Source organism: Athalia rosae, chromosome 2, assembly GCF_917208135.1.
Source record: "Athalia rosae chromosome 2, iyAthRosa1.1, whole genome shotgun sequence".
Taxonomy (NCBI): Eukaryota; Metazoa; Arthropoda; class Insecta; order Hymenoptera; family Athaliidae; genus Athalia; species Athalia rosae.
Window position 1 is genome coordinate 23,309,650 of NC_064027.1, and position 19,844 is coordinate 23,329,493.

Below are 19,844 nucleotides of genomic sequence, written 5' to 3' on the forward strand. Positions count from 1 at the left end.
CGGGTCGAATAAATCTGCGTATTCCCAACTCACGAACGATTCGAATTAATTGAAATGAAAAATTAACGCAATGAGAACCGCCGATCTTATTTAACCTGCAGAGTTGTTCGGAGTTAAAATATTCATACATATATATATTGTAACGTGGTGCGCCCAATCCTCTAAAGATAGAAAGAAAAAGATACGTAGAAGCATAGATATTAGAAGTAAGCGACGCGAATACCGATCCACGGAAGTGTGTAGGTCAGTATACGTGAAGCGCGCTAGCAATTGTTTAATTTCGCGATCGCCGGGAGCACCTTAGAAGGCCCCGAGCAAACCAGATGAGTTGAATATGTGACTCCTAGAGGGACACGAACGAATAGTGGCCTCTCGTGGGAACAAAAGGATGAAGGGGATATATAATCCACCGAATTCCTCACTCAACCAGGATCACCATATCCCTTGTACCTGATCGCCTAGCGAAGTTGCTGGCATCGCGGAGTGGCTTCGGTCCCTCTGCCTGTCCAGATCTTCAATAGGTTTTCTCTTAAAGAAGTCTTCTTTTGCCCGGTAAAGTTGCTGGCATCGCGGAGTGGCTTCGGTTTCTCTGCCTGTCCAGATCTTTACTCGTAAAATCCTGCACAAATCTGAGTTGCTGGCATCGCGGAGTGGCTTCGGTCTCTTTGCCTGTCCAGATCTCTGATTTTCCCCTCTTTTTGGTTCGCATGCCGGCATCGCGGAGACGCTTCGGTTTCTTTGCCTGTCCGGAGCTATAACCACCTCAAAAATCTTTCCCCCTAAACTCAATTGAATACTCAAAGTCAACGCATTGAGGTTGCATTAAATTCCCTCCTTGTATCTAAAAAACTGGGATATGGTTGTTCTCTACAAGTAGAGGAGTCTCTAGTATAGAAAATAGTAGAACCTTTAAAAGTGAGAAAACAGAAAGAGTTATAAAGATAGATAGGATCTGTTATTAAACAATTTGTGAAAAAAGGAAAGAAATCCTCTTAACCTTAAGAAAAAGTGTTTGTAAATTCCTATCATTCCCATATAATTGTGTGTCCTGAATAAAAACCTATAAATCCTTCCTTCCTACGACGCAATCATAGTCCAGTCCTATTTATTTTTTGTATCCGGCCCAAGGACGTATGTCCAATCGACCGAGAAGAAGAAGAGTCTAAAAAATTAGTTGAATTTCAACTTGGCGCCCAACATTCACATTAAATCTGCCGATTGTAGCAAACCGGTACAATATATATATATATAGTTGTATATGACTACACATGCGTATAAATCGTGCCACGTAAAATAATAAATATTACTGGAACGTAGGTATTATAACATAATTATGACCCTGCCGGTATAACGCCCTGTAATGAGAACAAGAGGTGAGGAAAAGAAAATTAAAAACCAAAATAAAAAAAAAAATAAAAAAAAAAGAAGAAACCAAAGAACACGGCGGACTTAAAGTGGAACAATAATTCACCTACAGCAAGCAACCAGCGGTCCGACAGGAGCCGCTGCTTGCCACAGGGGTGTTCGCGACTTGAGGGGTAAAAAAAACTTGGTAAAAGCGCTAAATTCTGATTTATAGCACAATTAGCGAGGTACGTAGATGCGTGTAACATATATTTATACGTGTGAACTCCGGAGTAGTACATATAAAATCGTTGTTGTTTTATTTCGTTTCATTTCTCTCTTTTTTTTTTTCAAATTTCATTCTTTTTAGTTTGCTTTTTCCCAGGTGGATATCGCTACGAATACGCTACTGAATTGTACAATAGGAAATAACTTTACGCGATGTTGTATAAGGTGTACCTTCACATACTGTATCTGTACCATCGCGTACATATTGCATGTAGATGCTCTGGACATTACGAATAAGTAATGCCATTTGGCATTTTCATCTTGCCATACAATGGTTCTCAAAACGAGAGTAGGAGGTTGTATTAATCGATATGAAAAACTTTTTTCTCTCGTCATATACGGTATGATATTTATAATAAAAGAGGGACCGAAGGGGGAGGGGGTGGAAGGAGAAGTATAAAAGAAAAGATAAGAAAAAGGGTCCTCGCGACGAAGCTTGGATAATCTTATGTACTTTTCATATATTTGCTATATGTATTTTTATGTAATAATATTTCTTAAATGTCTCATTGTAGTCAGAAGAGGAATGGTTTTTTTTTTTTTTTCCTTTTGTTTTCGCCCCGAGGATCTTCACCGTGCGGTACGTATACGCGGGATAAGATGTCGGGGCGAGATGTTCCCTTTTGAAGTGGTTCAACTCGACACCGTCTTTATTGGTTCATTGCCATGGTTACCCACGGGACCGACCCCGCAGCGAAATATGTATATAGCGTATATATAGATCTTATGTAAAAACTTGTTTAGACTCATTTTTGTCATCTAGCGTATATAATGGGGGTATAACATGACCACGCAAAAAAGGGGTGTGTTTTAACTTCGCGTAGGGTCTGCGTGTCCGTACCGCAGTACCTGATAGTTCTTCTCTCTTCGCGCGATCCTTACACCGTTCGAAACCCGAAATCATATGTTAATAGACGCTCATCCGGGCGATGATTCGAAAGAATAATACAAATTTGAAGATTGTGCTACTTGAGGGACTTTTTTAAAAAAAAAAGTAAGCGTCAGCCGATTGTTTCTTCAATTCACTTTTAATCATCACTAGTCCGGCGTTATTCAATGCCTCTCGCTTTTATGGGGTGATTTTTATTGAGCAACTGCCACGTAGATGGCCTACTGAACGTTTCATTGTTATACGCATACTTAGAAATAAGGTGGTCTTTATACTTTTCCCTTATTCGCATTTTATGCCCCAGTTTTCGCAATAAATGAAAAAAAGAACCGCCGTAAAACATCGATTTCCGAACCGATTTCGGTATAAACCACACACGACTTTTTGTACTTCGTGGAAAAGAGATTCCGAAAAATTTAATTTTCGGGGCTGTCAGAAATTAAAAAACGAAAGAGAAACCAGTTATAGAGAAGGGCGAGGCGAAGTCTCTGGTCGAAAATTTTTACTACATATACTTGGCTGCATAAATTCCCCGAGTTTCTGAATTTCGGTAACAATCCCACAACGGGGGAGGCGAATTGCCACGGATCGGAAAAAAGCTGGAAAAATTCTAATACCCTTTGGGAAATGTGTAAAATCGACTCGTGACCTACTACCGTTCACAGTTGTGTACAGCATACGTTTTCAATGTCGAATTCTAAAACTTCTCTACGAATAATCACAGGAAAAATAAATTTCGCTCATCAGTTTTCAACACACCAGATACGATAAGTTTTACCCCTACACATGTTCGTAAATTTCTTTTTCTATTTTGAGAATAGAGATTATTTTTTGTTGTACCATTTCTTCTTCAATTAGTAGCGAATGACTGGTTTTTTCGCGGTAGAGAATATCCGCCTATTTCACCAAACGTGTACCGTGGAATTCAATAGATCTGTGCTGAGGACTTTAATTGAGTCATAAAATATGCAAACTGTACGTACATGTCTTTAATCTATATATATACATGTATATTTCAATTTTAGGCCGCAGAGTCGCGATTAATTTTTGCCCTGCAGGTCACTGCTGATGCTGGTATATACACCTGTGTGTATACGTTACTTTATACTTTATATACTTTACTCGGCTCGCATCAAACGAACCAATCTCTGTACATACCCATGTACATTATAATTCATGTACATGGGTACATACCTGTATATACCTGACCCCGTTAAAGTGGTTCAATTTATTTAGTTGCCAAGTTTTAGAATTAAATTCGTATAATTTATCATTTAGAAATTCCCTCTAATGGCCCCCCTATTCCCCCGTAAAACTTTCTCACCCCTAAATCCAACTGGTAATTATTTCCCTACGCTGTGAAGTCGTCAACTTTATCAAAAAGAAAAAAAAAAATGAAAAAATGAGATACGGAAGAAAAAAACCTTCCGTATAATTGGTCACTATCGTTTTTCATTATAGTACGTGGGTGTCCACACCTAGGTATAATATATATATATATACATTCCAGAAAAACACTCCGCATCTTAATCTATCTAGGCAGCCTCATTTCCCTCTTCAATTTGATTCGTAGCTCATGTACGTACATTTTAATGTGTACTCTGAATACACATACGTATTCGATGGATTAAAGTTCCAAGAAATCATCCACTTCCCACGTATATACGTTTACCTGTTCATGTGGTATGTACCTACATACATGGTATTTAATTAATTATGAGCCTGCAACGCGAAGTGCGGCTCATTCCAATAATGAATTTAAAAATCAAAGAAAAGAACCATGAAAAAAACTGAACATATCAAAGAAATAAAAAAATTATTGAAAAGAAAATAATTTTTGTTTGCTTGCGGTCGCCCATATGACTCAATATATTATATATTTTCGGAGTAAGAAAAAAGAAAAGAGAAAAGAAAAGTGAAAATCATTCTGGAAAGAAAAATCAGCTTCAAGGTACTGATGAGCGAAGGGTGTTTTTGCGGGTCAATAAAAGTTGTCTCTAGAAACAAAAAAAAAAATGAAACAAAAATAAAAAAAATGAAAAAAAATGAAAAAATAAAAATGAGTAAAAAAAGGAGGGAAAAGAAGAAAAACGAATGATGAAAAAAAGACAAAGAGAAAGAAAAATTGTCCTTGTAGGTATATAAAAGGAACGGCCGCGCGTCGCGGTGCGAACTACTCCGTTTGCCTCGGCAGAATTTTCGTGTCGGGACGATGTTCGTTGTGTGTATTTTATAATACGTATACGCGTACGTGTGGGGGTGTTGGGAACTGTAAAGGAAGGCGTCGTTGTGAGGAGAACAGCGTCACGTAGCGCGGGTGACGTTAGATATATGTATAAGTATATCTTCGGTATATACATATACATATATATATACGGGGAAAGGAGGGTAAAAAAGAGGCAGCGGCGCCTCCCTCAAATGAACCTCTCAACCCTCAGCAACGCCTCTGGGCATCCAGCGCTAACATTCCTCTTCGCACACACAGCCTCCTTTTCTACTTTTCTTCTCTCTCTCTTCGCTTCCCCTTGGTCTTCTCTCTTATAATATGTCATTTTCCTTGTTGTATAGCCGCGTGCGGACGAATTTCGTTTCGGTTACGTCCTTCTGATTCATAACTTTCTAAATTCATGAAGTTTTTTTCTCATTGGAATCGAAAATCGCGCAAGACCGTGTCTTGGTAACCAGATGAAATGATTTTCGCGGTTTCGATGACGACGAATAAACGAGGACTTTATGACGGATCTCCTTTCTTTCTCTCAACATTCGAATATAATATCCCGACAGTGGTACATATCCAATACAAAATGGATGATATTTCCGCGCGTCTGCATAATTCTCCGGGGAGGCAAAAATTTAGAAATGCCCATCAAGGGGTGTGATAATAGCCGGAGAAAGAGATTGAGCGGAGGAGTGAGAAAAAAAATGTTGTCAAGGATATAATAGGATGTACGTACCAATACTTCTCCGGGTGTTTGTCAAGCTCAATGTCGCACGCCGAAGAATTTGATGAAAATTTCTCGAATTTCTGAGAACCATAGAATATCCGTTAGACGCGGAGGATTTATATCTCACACACCCTCAAAACCCTATAACGCGATTCAAGGTCTTGCCCACGTTCATGAAAGAAAATAGTTTTTATCAAGAAATTAAAAAAATCCATCCCTCCTCGCGATAATTTGTGGTTTTTTTATCGGTCGTTTTTTGAACTCAAGATTTTTAGTAGAGGGGAAAATGTTGCCATGTACTCAAGTCGATGAGATGAGGCAAAAAGTAGAAAAAAAAAGAAGAATTTACCGAGCGGGTATGGTTTGATTGGCCTCGTATTCGTAATGAAGCTATAAAGAAAGTACATAAAAAGTAGCGGTATTCACAGTCGGCGTGTTGTATCTGTACATCTCTGCGTTCGCATGTACGTACGTACATGTATTTGCACATGTATTCTCGATTTCCGCTATCTCGCAACGTCATTTCGGAACGCTCGTGGAAAAATGAGAAGAAAAAAGGACCGACGGAAGGAAAATATTGGATCCAACAACTTTATCTCTCCACATATGTATGTGGTATACAGTAACGCGTTGTCGCGGTTAGATTCGTTCTGAATCTGGAAGATTCAATAACCCGGTTGAAAATCCCAGCCGGTATACGCAATTACTTTTTCATCTTTCTCCGTTCTTTTTTCTCATTTTCGGCGGATCGTGTCAAACTTTATCTTTGCCATCTCGTCTCATCGTCGATCACGTGTACCGGAACATTTGCTCGTAAGTATATCACCGAAGCTCCTTTCAATCTCACCGTCACTTTTGCCCTATGGATTTTCCTGACGAATTGATTTTCGAATTTCTCGCATTTTTTTTTGTTCAAAAATAGTCAATTCCTCCGTAAGTCACGTACGTACCTATTTATGTGATAATTTTCACGAATCGGACGTCTAAACCAGCTTTTCTTTCTTATTTTCAACTTTTCCTGACTCGAGCCGACCTTTGTGCTGATTTATCCCACGCATGTATCGTAACACCTCAGAACATGTCGGTCACAGGGTCATATCGTTATACCATATACTGCACACGTACGTATAATGCACTCATTACCTAAATTGCAAAGAAAAAAAAATTGAATATTCAGTCGATGTGACATGTGCGTGTTTTTTATAGGCACAATCTACACGCGTGCTTACCCCTAGAAATTTTCATGCTTCGGTGCTTCGCACCCCCACGCACATATTTGGTATTCTAACACGTGATACTGAATGTCTGAATAGATTTTTGGTTCGTTTTCAAAGAACTGTTTCGTATGCGCTTTTCTCAAAAATTAATGACCGGTTAGTTTTGTTCTCTTACCCACTTCGTATTGATATGAACGAGGCAACTGAAATAAGTGATAAATGGTGTATAATATATTCCGAGTTCATCGTAATAAAAAATTATTACAATATAGCAATAATGTCCGATTCAAGTCTATAATAGCATATATCTATATATACAGATATCCGGTCGCGGTTGCTTTGTATGTATACGGTACGCCTTTAATCTGCACATGGCGTACATATTTATATTACATACCTACGCGGACGCGGGAGTATATTCTGTGATAATGTGTAATCTCTGCGTGTACGTGTTGGGGTAGGGGGGTTGCAGGTATTCAACGAAGAGTTGCTGCAAATTACAGTGAAATATGAGGATATCACGAGTGCCTACGACGAAGCGGTATCATAATATACGATATACGTATATAGACGTTATATAGGTCATAGAAGTAGGATAGGTACACTACAGGTCGATTAACCGCCAAAACGCGGAAAACCGGGCAAACTGTGGGAAGCTGGGAAACCCGAATAATACCTCCCTCGAAAATTGCCATGGGCTACCAAAATATACGCGTATACATATATCTACATCACTTGCAACGAACCCCCTCTGCCATCTCTCGCTCCCCCTTCTCAGCGTTCCTCGTACTTTTATGCGAATAAATACCTACACATATAGTTTTTGTACATTTCATACGTGCGCCTACTTTACCATATATTCATTATTTTCCGCGGTACTTATCGTACAGTCTCGCTGTATCAATGAATTCGATTGAAATGGAGATATCCGCTTTGTGAGATGAAATTCTCTGCAAATTTTTCATCCGCAGAAGTAGGAAATCCGTGGACCAGAATTTCGCTCCTCACAATGGGGGATTTTGCGAATTAGAATTTTGATCCGCGCATCAATCTACACCGGGGTATCCCGTACACGGACGGGAATTTCGGCGTATTCGGTAACGGGGGATTCCGAATTGACTATAGTTTAAATTTCAAGAATATAAATCCGTTCGGGAAATTCATTCGTCGAAAAATTACAGGGTAGTTTCCCGGAACGACTTGTCGAAGACCTTTGAGCTTTCCAGTCGGATCTGCGGGGGTATGGGTAACCATAAATGGATTCTCACGTTATACTCGTACGCATCCCACATACGGAGTACGTATAGAAAACGTATTCCATTCATATTCCGTAGAGACTTGCATTCTGAAACTACGCTGCAGGCGCCAAGCTGAGCTCGCTTTTTCTATGCCGCCAATTCCTAGCGGCGGCAGCGCAGCGTCGGCAATTCGTACAGATATTCGGAAGGATTGATAACCATATGTACATCTTAATACCAGAAATGGATATGCCGGAATCCATTCAAACGAAAAATAGAGAAAAATAATAATCAATGTGCGCATAGTACCTGGAGATGCCGATGCTCTCTCGAAATTCGGTATTCGAATAACTATGCATCAATCGTCACGTCGAACGATATCATGTTTTTCACTTCATTCTTTCCTCTTCTATCGTTGCATAATTATCGGAAAATAAATCGTGCAGGGCATCGAAAAAATAGACGCACTTTTCAAATATTCGGCGTATACGAGTGGGATAAGGCGGACGAAACCATCGGAAAAAATTCTTAATCCGAACTATTTTTTGGATATCGCGATCTCAGATGAATTAAAAATAGATTTGCTGCGGTCGTACCGGAGGAGAATAAGATAATGAACATGAAGCGATTAATGTTTCTATTACCCGTAAAGATGCGTTTACAAGATATAAAAAAAATCGAAGCGATTGTACGGAACGTAATGATCGTTGTGTTTTCGTACAGTGTACACAGAGGCATACAATGATTACGTGCGCGGGTATGCACACATGAAATGTGAAGAAAAAAAAATTTTTTAGTCAAGAAATATATTATTATATGGCTGAAATTGACCTTGCATGACGACATGAAACGAAGAGACAAATATATAGCGTGCGATGAATATATGTAAATCCGTTAGGCATGTGTGGACAGGTATTAGAGCGACGCGCGTTTTGCTAATTATTGTGAGTCGTATGATTGTGTATAATATAAAGGTTATCTCATCCAGCGATTCAAAGGATTCAAAGAAGAGGAAGAAGAGAGTGAAAAGAAAACAGAAGCAAGAAGGCACGGGGACATGTGTTCGTGACGAGACTGAAATTTTGGTAAAAATCGGAACAATTCGCATAATTTTTTTCCGCTGAGTAATTTGTTGAAAGTCAAAAATTACGGGTTATGGTTTTCTCGTTTTTAGCCCTCTGTCTATATAATAGCCGAAGAACTTTTTGTTCGTATCAAAAACGAAGTTTTCCTACGTGGCTACATATGTATTAATAGCCAAACAACACGCTAATTCTGCCGAAGCTATAAAATATGTACATTGTACATTAGATACATAAATTATTTGCGTGTGAAAACGACCGTGTACAGAGTGGTTGAAAAAAAAAAATAAATAACGGAAAAAACAAAACTCGTTTTAAAATATGGGTAAAAGCTGATCGCCTCAACAACATCTGTAAATTGTTTTTTCAATCCTCATGTAACGAGCACGCGAAAGATCCGAGCTTTTTATACATCAAAGCGCGTGTTCTTCGGGGTGAGAAATTAGGAATTGTTAATTTTTCGAAAATGGAATGCTCGGGTGCTACACTCTTTTAATTATAATCATTCGAGGGAAAATAGAAATCGTCCGACGGTGAAATTCGCTTAAACGTTCAGTTTTCATTTCCGTTTCAAAATTAGTAGTTCCCTTTTTTTTTTCAGCCAACCCTGCACATTGCTCGTACGGCATGAAACACGTACTTCCGCGGCAGCCGGCTATGCATTCGGAAATCGCAATATTTGATTTATTCGACACATACATCGATTAAAAAAGAAAAAAAAAAAAAAAAAACAACGAAGGGAAAAATATAACACAACAGAAAGGGCAGTCGATTACAAAGCGGTTGGTTGCGGCGGCGGTGGATCGATCGATTTGACTGGAAAAACTTTTACATAAATTATTACGGGAAAAAGAACAAACACGTAGTAATGGAGAGTGGAAAGTAAAAAGGCTAAAACTTAATGCAATTCTAACGGTGGTTGGAACCTCGGGAATAAGTTGCTCGTATCCTTGATTACGTATACCCGCATTAAGCATTGTAAAAGGGTTGGTTAGACGTGTGCACGTGGCCGCTGAACTGTTTCGCAATCGAATTTCGGAGGAAAGTCACGTCCACCAGTTTAATCCGTTACGCTACCCTCCGACCCACCGAACGACCTACCATCCTGCCGGGAGTCACCCAGCTAGATGCTACCAGATAAAGTCTATATACACCGCCCTTGTACTCCTCTTAGTGTTTGTTAGTCAGGCGCGGGGCTTGGCTTAGGGTAGTTTTCGGCCGAAGAAACCCCCCCTCCGCAGCTGTATCAAACATCCACTGTTTTGCGTAACGTTCTCAGCTGAGGAATGCCGGGAATTTTAGTTACATGCATACATAATTTACATGTATATACAGGCATATTATAACGGTATCAAGTCACCTATGTATTTACATGTATTCACACATCATCTGTACCCACGCGGAGTACATACCCATATACACACGCGTGTATATTACGTATATACTATATACATATACATATGTGTGTATACGTGCATTATAACGCGGGGCAACCCTTGACCCATTGAAGGAACTATCGACCCTGCAACACGACCGGTGTACCTAGCAAAACCACCCAACGTGACCCGACCTCCGGAAAACCGATCGACCCTTAACCGCTCCGTTTAAGTTCTGGTTACATGGATTTTTGTTTTCTAATGGTGGTTACCATGGTGGGTATGATTTTGCCGGAAAGTAGTTGTAGAGATGGACAAATTACGTCGATCTGTTCTATTTCGTACTAGATTTACTAGCTGGGGGAGTTGGTGCAAGAGCAGCATTATTGCAGAGAAAGTTTGTTTTTTTGGACACAATGAGATATGGTTCATCCGAAGATCGATAATTTGAAGTGACATTGAAAAATTTGCCGATGCCCTTTTTCCACATGAGGTGTACTTTCGAATCAGAGGCGACATCACGGGCGATAATTTACGACCTTTTTCACCCTCCCAGATACCGCAATGCTTGACTTCGCTTAAACCTATTTGAAGTATAGCCAAAAAGCTGAACGAAATCATGTCATAGACGCGACGGACGTGAGGGAAAGTTCAAGAGAAAGAGAGAGAACAATAATTGAACGTGCCCGTGAATTGAGTTTTTCTCATTGCAAAAATCAATGATCTTCTGCGGAACGAAAATCACGTACAAAAGTCCTATAGGAAATAATGAAAATTCACTCTTGGGAGATTGAAATTTCTATACGTTGCGTACCTTTGCGTGAATTTTTTTCGTCGTGAATATTTTCAGATACTCGGAGTTTTGTGTTTCTTTATACTTTATCTAGAAAAGAGCGAGACAATGAAATCGACTCCACCATTTTTTTTTTTACTGAAACGGCAATTTTCAAAACCTCCGAGAGAACTCTGAACTTTTTTTTTCTGTCTGACCTGAATCCTTGCATAAATTTCTTTCTCATTATAACCGGGCATTCAGTTCAGGGATGAGATTTATAACTACGAAAAATAAAGCTAAAAATAACCCAGCGTTATTAGAGTAACGAAAATTGAAAGAGAAAAAATATAGCCTTTGAAACATTTCAATTAATAGATCAAACTTTAATACTGTATTTAATTATTTAATATTGATCTCTATAATAATGCTGATATTGTAATCGCGTTTATTCTATGTGCAGAACCCCCGAGTTCACTCGCGTATCACTAATATCGTTATTCACGAGTTTGAAATTTCTTCTTTTTTTTTTGTTTTTTGTTTGCTCGTTAAATTGTTCTTGTTTCATATCGTAACACCCCGTGAAATGGAAACGAGCAAAAAAAAAAAGTGAAAATAACAGCAAAAAAAAAGAATATATTTGCACGTGGTAGCGTAATAAATTTACACATTCTTAACACGATGATGTGGCAACAGTGAAGCAGCGATCTGCGGGAAAATGACAGTTTTCGAACAAAGTTTGAAAATTGTTGAACCTTTTAGTCGTTCAACAGAGGTCAGTGGGTATAACTTGTGTACTGAAAATCCCAACGGTATATCGTTATTACACAACCCCATGGATGTACATTGTTTATTCATCGGTATGTGCAATCGAGATATGCTATACCTGAAACGAATACATACAAGGTTTGTATGTTATATTTTTATATTATTTATAAATTCTCTGTGTTTTACTTCTACTTTGGTTTTCATATGCAAAAGTGTATGTTCATGCATGTAAACCGGTAACGATCACGACGATGATACTGATAACGATGATGATGATGATGATGATGATGATGACGATGATGGCCAGAACAACGCGCCGCTCCACGCGCGAACATATTAATCGACTTGTAACAAGAGAGTACGCTAGTAGACTTGCAAGTTTTATTTATAGAACCCTTTCGAATGAATTTGAGACGAACACACACATACATACTGCACAATCTAAATTACACAGATGTCCACGTGTGCGTGTACGATGCGTGAATCTAAACATACAATATCTGTTACGTTTATTTTTAATATTTTATATTATCTATTCAACGTTCTACGATATACAGATTTTTTTATACTCCACGTATAATACGATACAATGTCTGTATTCCAGCACTACTCGCCCCATAATTCATCAGACAAAATGCAAACCATGATGAATTATTTATTCGAAAGGGGCAAACTGGGGAAGCAGAAAGTCCCGACACCCTACATCAGAATCATATTGTTCATACGTTCGTTTGAAAAAAAAAATTACCCAATGCACCGCGCTCTTTGATAATATATTATACGTACATAGCAATATCCAGGCGCGTTAATTTTTCAAACATAGTTATTTCAAACATCGTTTTTTTTTCTCGATTGTTTTCAATCTACCATTTCAATTTTTTTGTTTAACTCAAATACATGAAAAAATTGTTTACAAACTTTTAATTGAGGTACCTTTTTCTATGTGCACGTAGACACCCATGTGGTTGATACACTTCTTTTTTTTTTTTTCACTGTAATATCGGATCCGCGATGCACGTGCAAATTGACATTTTCATTTCTTCATTTCCGTTTTTTGGCATTCCGCACTTGGTCCCTTGCGACGGGAATTTTTCGTCAGTTTTGTTTGAACAATTCGACAGAGGCGTACAAGCGATGTAATATTCGTGTGATCGGTATGCACAATATTACGTTTGATTTACACCAATTAGGTATTCGCGGTAATGGAATGGAAGGAGTGGCAGCAGAGGAGGAGATGAAATTCCGTCACCGACGGTGTCGCTGCCGTTGCAAATCATTTACAGTTGGAATGAAATTTTGCAGAATTACAGCCGTTTGGTATCGGACCACCTGCATCGCTCCGTACTCAATTTCCGAAATATCCATTGCTTGCAGGGTATACAGATCACATCGAAAGCTGGCGACCACGATTCAATTTCAACCGACCGAAACGAGATACGGATGAAAGAACAAAGATTCATCGATCTGAAGGAATGACACAATATGTCATATAATGTGACGTTCAAAAATTTTCTGTACCAAAAATATTTTCGTCATCTTGATAAAAATAATTATCGTTGCCGTCTTTCGGTACACCGCATCGCACACATAACGCGTGTGAAACGTCATCAGCTGCAGCACACGGCGGAGACAAGAATATCAATTAATTAGGCCACACTAAATATATCTCCTCGGTTCAAGGTTTAACACCTCCTCAATATAACTGAATAAACAAATTAATTATTGCGGCTCCAATTCCCGTGCACACGATTCTCGTAAAAACGCGGTAAAGAGGAGAAGCACTAACTGCTCTTTAACCTGTGTAATATAAGGTATACGCGTTAACGTTACACGATTCACGCATTAGTCCCTGTGTTTCTAGTTTTTAATCTGCCCTTTTAATTATTCCGAAGATTGAATCGGAACGAAGACTCGAGAATAATTGATAAGATTAAATATTTGGAGGACATGTGCTATAGTTACTAAACGCAAAAACTAAAATTTCCGGATTTTAAAAATACATCAGGAAACTACATGAAATTGACTCTGGATCATTCCAGTTCCAGTTCTCAAAAAGCTCGGAAAATTTAACTTCGAACGTTTTTTACATGCGATATGGTTATCAATGACCATCTGACAGTACGTAAGCGCTATTTTCTACTTATTGTTAGCGAATCAAGTCGAATCGGAAGTGACGATATTTGGGTCCCATCGATTTATTACACGTTCATATACCTACGCGTATTTCCGATCATTCGGAATTTTCAAAGAATATGTTGATCACGTTCACGTTCTCACTTTTCTTTGCACTTGTACGTCCTCCTGGAATTCAAACTTTTTATTCTTCAATTTTTACTCTCAGCGTAGCAACCAGCCAACCTGATAAGCGACGTTACCTGAAACCTACACAGGTAGCTTGCGGTACAGGTAAGTTGTTCTATCTATTTTCACAAGAGTGAACAAGAAAGTCACCCTGAGGGAATAAATAAAATGTAGTATATAGTACGGTATTATTATATATGGCAATGGCGAAGAAGGTAGTCGTAGGTATAGGTATACGTTAATACGTATAGGTAAGGGAGGGCATATCTTCGCCTGCAGAGTTTTCAAAAGTGAGCAACAAATTGGTAAAGTTATCGCAGCGAGCACCTTCCATACTATATATATATGTTATATGTTATACCTGTATACCTGAACTACATCTACATATATTTACCCTTAGGCTGCATGTATTTATAATGTAACCGTGTACCTATCCACCTATGTATAATACGGTACAAAAATGATAACGGAGATAACTCCTTTGTGACACGTCGTACGTATATATATATAACTCTAGATAATGCCCGGATACCTGAAAAGGATACGTACGAGATGTGAAAGGCTTGGCGAAAAAAGAAGACGAAAGAATTTCACCTTTTTCACTCGTACTTCCGAATTCCAACGGAGATGCGGAAGAAACTTATCGCACGTGCGGACATTAAATACACGACGAAACGAATCGTGCGACGATTCAGATGATTCCGAGGCTCGCAAGACTTCGCCTGCTGGACTTAGATTATGAAATATTGCTTTTTTTTTCTTTTTCCCCCTCGACCCTCTACATCATCGCTCTAATCCAAGATCTTCCAGCAATCGCTCAACTCTGGCGTTACCGGGGAACCGATGACCCATGAGGATACAAAATCCTGAACCGATTGGTTCGCCATCGTGGCAGCTAATCCTCTGTAGGTCACACGTTCCCAACGGAATATTACAGTAATAACGGTGAAAATAATAAAAAAAAAAAATATGTTCGGTGGGGAAAAATACCCAGCTGTGCGATACACGCTGGTAAGGTTGTACGAGAAAGAAAAAATTCATCTCTAACGGGGTTGAAACTCTTCCACACGATGTTGCGGTACTTTCTCAAAAAGAACTCGGAAATGTTCGCAGTTCAAACTCTTTATAATCAAAGATTTGTTTTATCAGGACCTATTTCCGGAATCCCATATTCTCTCATCCGACGTCTGAGATTCCAAGTTATATCCTCTGTGATCCAGATTCAATACACGTTTTTTCATGATTAGTTGTCATATTCTGTTAGTTGTTCCCGTCTGGATTTTTTTTTTTTTCAAATATTATTTGTTATTCTCTAGGAGGGTGAGGGTTGCCGTGGCAAATGGCATGCTCTACGGACTCATGCAGGCATGTTGAAAGAGAGACGAAAAGAAATGGAATATCTGAGTGGTGGTTATAGAATAGAGTAGGAAAAGAAGATACCGGAAATCGAGAAGAGGAGGACGGGGGAGGTTAGATAACTCCGAGATCTCTTCTCCGGGCAGGTTCGCAAGAGGAGTCAAAAAATTACCATAATTCTTTCCGACGAAGCGAGTTTTATACTCGCGCGAGCGTGTGCAGGCTCGGTCGATCCTCGTATAATTCCCACGGGAACATCAGCGGCGAAAGAGCATTGCGATTTTTACGGTTCCTTATTTTTGTGCCTTCTTGGTTTTTTACTACCTTTCCATTATACTTTTTTTTTATTTATTTGTTTCTCTTTTGGTTCTCCCTGGCATATAATAATTTACGCTTTTCGTCTTGATTAATTTTTCTTTTTCTATTTTCTAAACCCCCGCTTAGAACGGACTTGAACCTTGAGAGGCCACGCCAAGAAGAGGTGATATTTGTTATCTCCGAGCGCAAGTTCATTAATTTTCATCAGACGTATGAAGAAAAATTATGACACCTTGTACGTACGTTATTCTGATCATAGTTACTCACGATGTATGTAGATTCTTTTATATTTCACCATAGCTCGTCACAATTCATCTGAAAAACACATCTTCATAGGTCGCATTGTGATTAATCATTCGCATTTATTGAGTTTTAGTTTTTCACGTGAAACTAGCTGAATTTAACGATACCTCCAATAGCTGCATATTAAGTTACGAAGCTACTTGCAGAGTTCCGTTGCAAGTTAGATGTACACCTGTACGTATATCGCTTCGTTTTTTTTTGCTTTTGATTGAACAAAGCTTTCATCAATTAAACGCAGTACGTGTATATAATGCGGATGGGATTCCTGTATTTCGAGGATACCAATATGACGTAAATGCAGGTAGAGCAGCGGTATATCTTTAGTTTTGTATCGCAAGTGATCCTGTCACGCGACTGCTGACTAAACCAATACGGTTTCCCAGCTATTCGTGGACTCGCGATGGCACAAATTCCGCATAACTTGGTATACTCATTAATATACGCGTTCTCTGCAACTCGCACGGGATTCGAATTCGTATAATATACGAACGACACATAGATTTCAATATACCTATAGATACGGCACAAATGATCGTGTATATATATGTGTATGTATATATCTACGTATATACTATACCCTTTCTGTGACGTCATTCCAATCTGTGTGATGCACGGTCAAAGAATACGTCTACAGGTATAGGTACTATACGCGTGTACAGGTACTCGTCGCCGTTCCCATAATCCTATACAGCACACAACATCCGGAACAGTTTATTTGGTTAATTTCTTTTCCCCTTTTTCCCTTCTGTGTGATTTGGACGGTCGATTTATTGAAATTTCAGCGCTTCTGTAGGTGTTACGAAATGTAAAGGAAAAAGTAGAATCACACGAATTTTCGCAAAATTCGAATTGGCAAAATTTTCGGTGGGAAATATCTTCGGTGTTGCGGTACGGAAAAATGAGAAAAAAATTAATGAACCTAAAACAGAAATACCTGTTATACGTGGCTAGACGCACGTGATATATTTCGTTATGTACCCACTTGGTATTTCAGTCCCCCGATATACGTTAACCCGCTCCCCGCGATCACGCAGCGGCAGCGGCAGCAGCAGCAGCAGCAGCAGCAGCAACTGGTTTATGTCCCACCCTTGACAGCTAATTAAGTGCGAGAGAGTGATCAAAAGACGTCTAATACACGTCCGTTGCAGGATTAATTGTGAAACGATTAGGCGAAGATTAAAAAATCGCCGAAGGGTCGACGATCGCGATTACACGTGTTAAGAGGACGACGATCGCGATTATTCGGCTGTTGATACGGTGGTTTATTAACGTGACACGCATTCTGCAGTAACACCGGTACCTACACACCTACCTATAACGTTTCAAAACGCCGCACCGGTATGAATCGCGAGGTGGACGGCCCTTCAGTGGTACAAGCAACGCGATTTAACACTAATTGCCCAATTAACGGTCGAACGCTCGTTTAAACCATCCGTTAAATCTTAAACGGCAGTTATTTCCGACGCACGTAACGCAAGCATCGACCTAGCTGTTAATAATGTACAGTCTAGTCAGTTTAACACGTTTTACTAAGCTATACATATGTAACATAGAACGCACAGAGGTATGCACGTGGGTATGTAGGGAAAATACTGCGATGACGATTAGCGTGATATCTGCAGATCTCTAACAGAAAAAAAAAAAAAAAAAATTGTAAATAAATATATCGAATACCGTAATATATTTATCTAGCAAATTGCATCGCACTGCATAGACTATGACTGCATCAAACTATATCTGCGATTGTACGGACGTGTTAACTTACTGTTTTCGAATAAATTAAATTTTCAAGAATGCGGAAGAACGGTTTATGATCGAATGAAAATCTTGCAACGTCCTTGATCTAAAATGAACGAAGAAAAATGGTGGAATTCTACACGCAATGGACAAAGATTTTGCGATACAAAAATTCGTTTGTTTCAAAAATTAAAAGGTTTCATTCGAAATTGAACTCTCGAAGCGGGGATAAAAAAGCCATTCATCACATTCCCTATCCGAAATTTCAAATCAACGTACACCAACGGCAGCGATGCGCTTTGAAGTTGCATCCCTTTATATTTCCGTGAATTTATGAGCGAAACACTCGGAATTATGTCAGTTCAAATTTACTTTAGACGCGAGTGTTAATCAAATCTGCCGAGGTGAAAATTTCACGAATTAGGCGGATAACGTGCGTTGCATTTTTAATAAATTCGTGACGGTGCCGTAACCGTCACCGCGCGATTATACGATACATGCATTTTTTTAATTCCTTTAACAATACAACTGTCAAATCACGAATCTGATGGGGGAAAAAACGCTTATCACACAACTCAACGTTTTCTATGTCTCAGGTAAATCAGGGCGCTTCGTTTGAAACGAACATTTTTTCTTACTTTCGGTTGAAATATTTTTTGCAGAAATTACGAGAAAAAAAAAAGAAGAATTTCCGCCGACCCGCCCTTCTGGTAGTATGTGAGGCGTGAATTTCATGAAAATCACGGTAAACCAACAGCCAAAGGGCGTAGATAAACACCCACACCCCCGGAGAAAAAAAAAACCGAGGAAAAAATAAAAATTGAGATATTATTCTGAAAAAGTTAATCACGATGAATAATGATCGTCGGTACTTGATGGACCGTTGAGCGAGAGCGAATGTCAAACAAACCGCCCTCTTCCTGCAGCCGGCTGGTTTATTTTTTGCCTCATAAAATCCTTTTATAAAGTCTTCGGATCAGTCGTTGATTGAAACGTTTTCGTCAAACACGATAAAAAATATCTCTAAAAATCACCACCTCTCCGGTGAAAATTGTTCCCAAATTAATTATGTTATTTGTATCGTATATAATAATTAATCGATCTTCGCGGAACCCCCCAAGTTCCTACGTCACTTATGTACACGTATATGCGCTGCGTATCGAACGTATATAATTTCAACCCTCCGAATTGAAAAGTTCTTAATTCGAATTTTAAAAAGTAAAACTTTTCATTTTTATTACAAACTTGGAAGGTGGTTTCAGATTTTCTTTTTTTTTCTCATCTTAATGTTGTTTGGTCCACGTTCCACGCAAAAATCAATGAATGAATAAATAAATGAATGAGTAGAAAATGAACGAATTTCATGTTTCCGCAATAAGTGTTTTATTCGTCACTGTTTCAAAGATTCGAAAACCTGTGGCGTCGACAAAGGCTGTAATCGCGTATTTATACCCCCCGGATCAACTATGTAACTTGAGATCTTCAACTTGGAGAGAAAACTTACCGTTACATTAGGTACGGTAATTAATCAAAATTTATCTCATCATCTCTGGAAAATCAGAGCGACAATACGTCTCTCTGAAAACTTCACCCCCTTTCTAGCACCTACTCGAAGAAAAGCCAGATGCAGCGGATTTTCCAAATTACATACGGTACATATACAGGTGCAGCGTATAGTTAAAAATATGATTTATCATTTGTGTTATCGTGATAATGATTCTTCCATTATCACATGTCATGATTTATACATATTTTCTGAAACTTGTTAAAAAATTCCGCGAGTATCTAACGACAGTTTAATCGTATCTTAACAAAATAATCGCCGCAACAACAATAATAAACATAATAATAACATGGACAACGAGAAATAAGAAAAATAATATCACGCACGCGAACAAATAATTAAACTT

General features: G+C 38.8%; 1 protein-coding gene across 8 annotated transcripts in view; it reads right to left on the minus strand.

Annotated features, from left to right (window-relative positions):
* LOC105689413 (octopamine receptor beta-2R) overlaps positions 1 to 19,844 on the minus strand; it is a 90,197-nt gene that overhangs the window by 21,094 nt on the left and 49,259 nt on the right. Inside the window, exon 1 of one of the 8 annotated variants that reach the window (XM_048651375.1) lies at positions 12,853 to 12,875. The exons of the other annotated variants lie outside the window; for them this stretch is intronic. The gene's annotated coding sequence lies outside the window, so the exon portion shown is untranslated. Of the gene's footprint in view, positions 1 to 12,852; positions 12,876 to 19,844 lie in introns of those variants that run through there. 8 annotated transcript variants of the gene reach the window in all.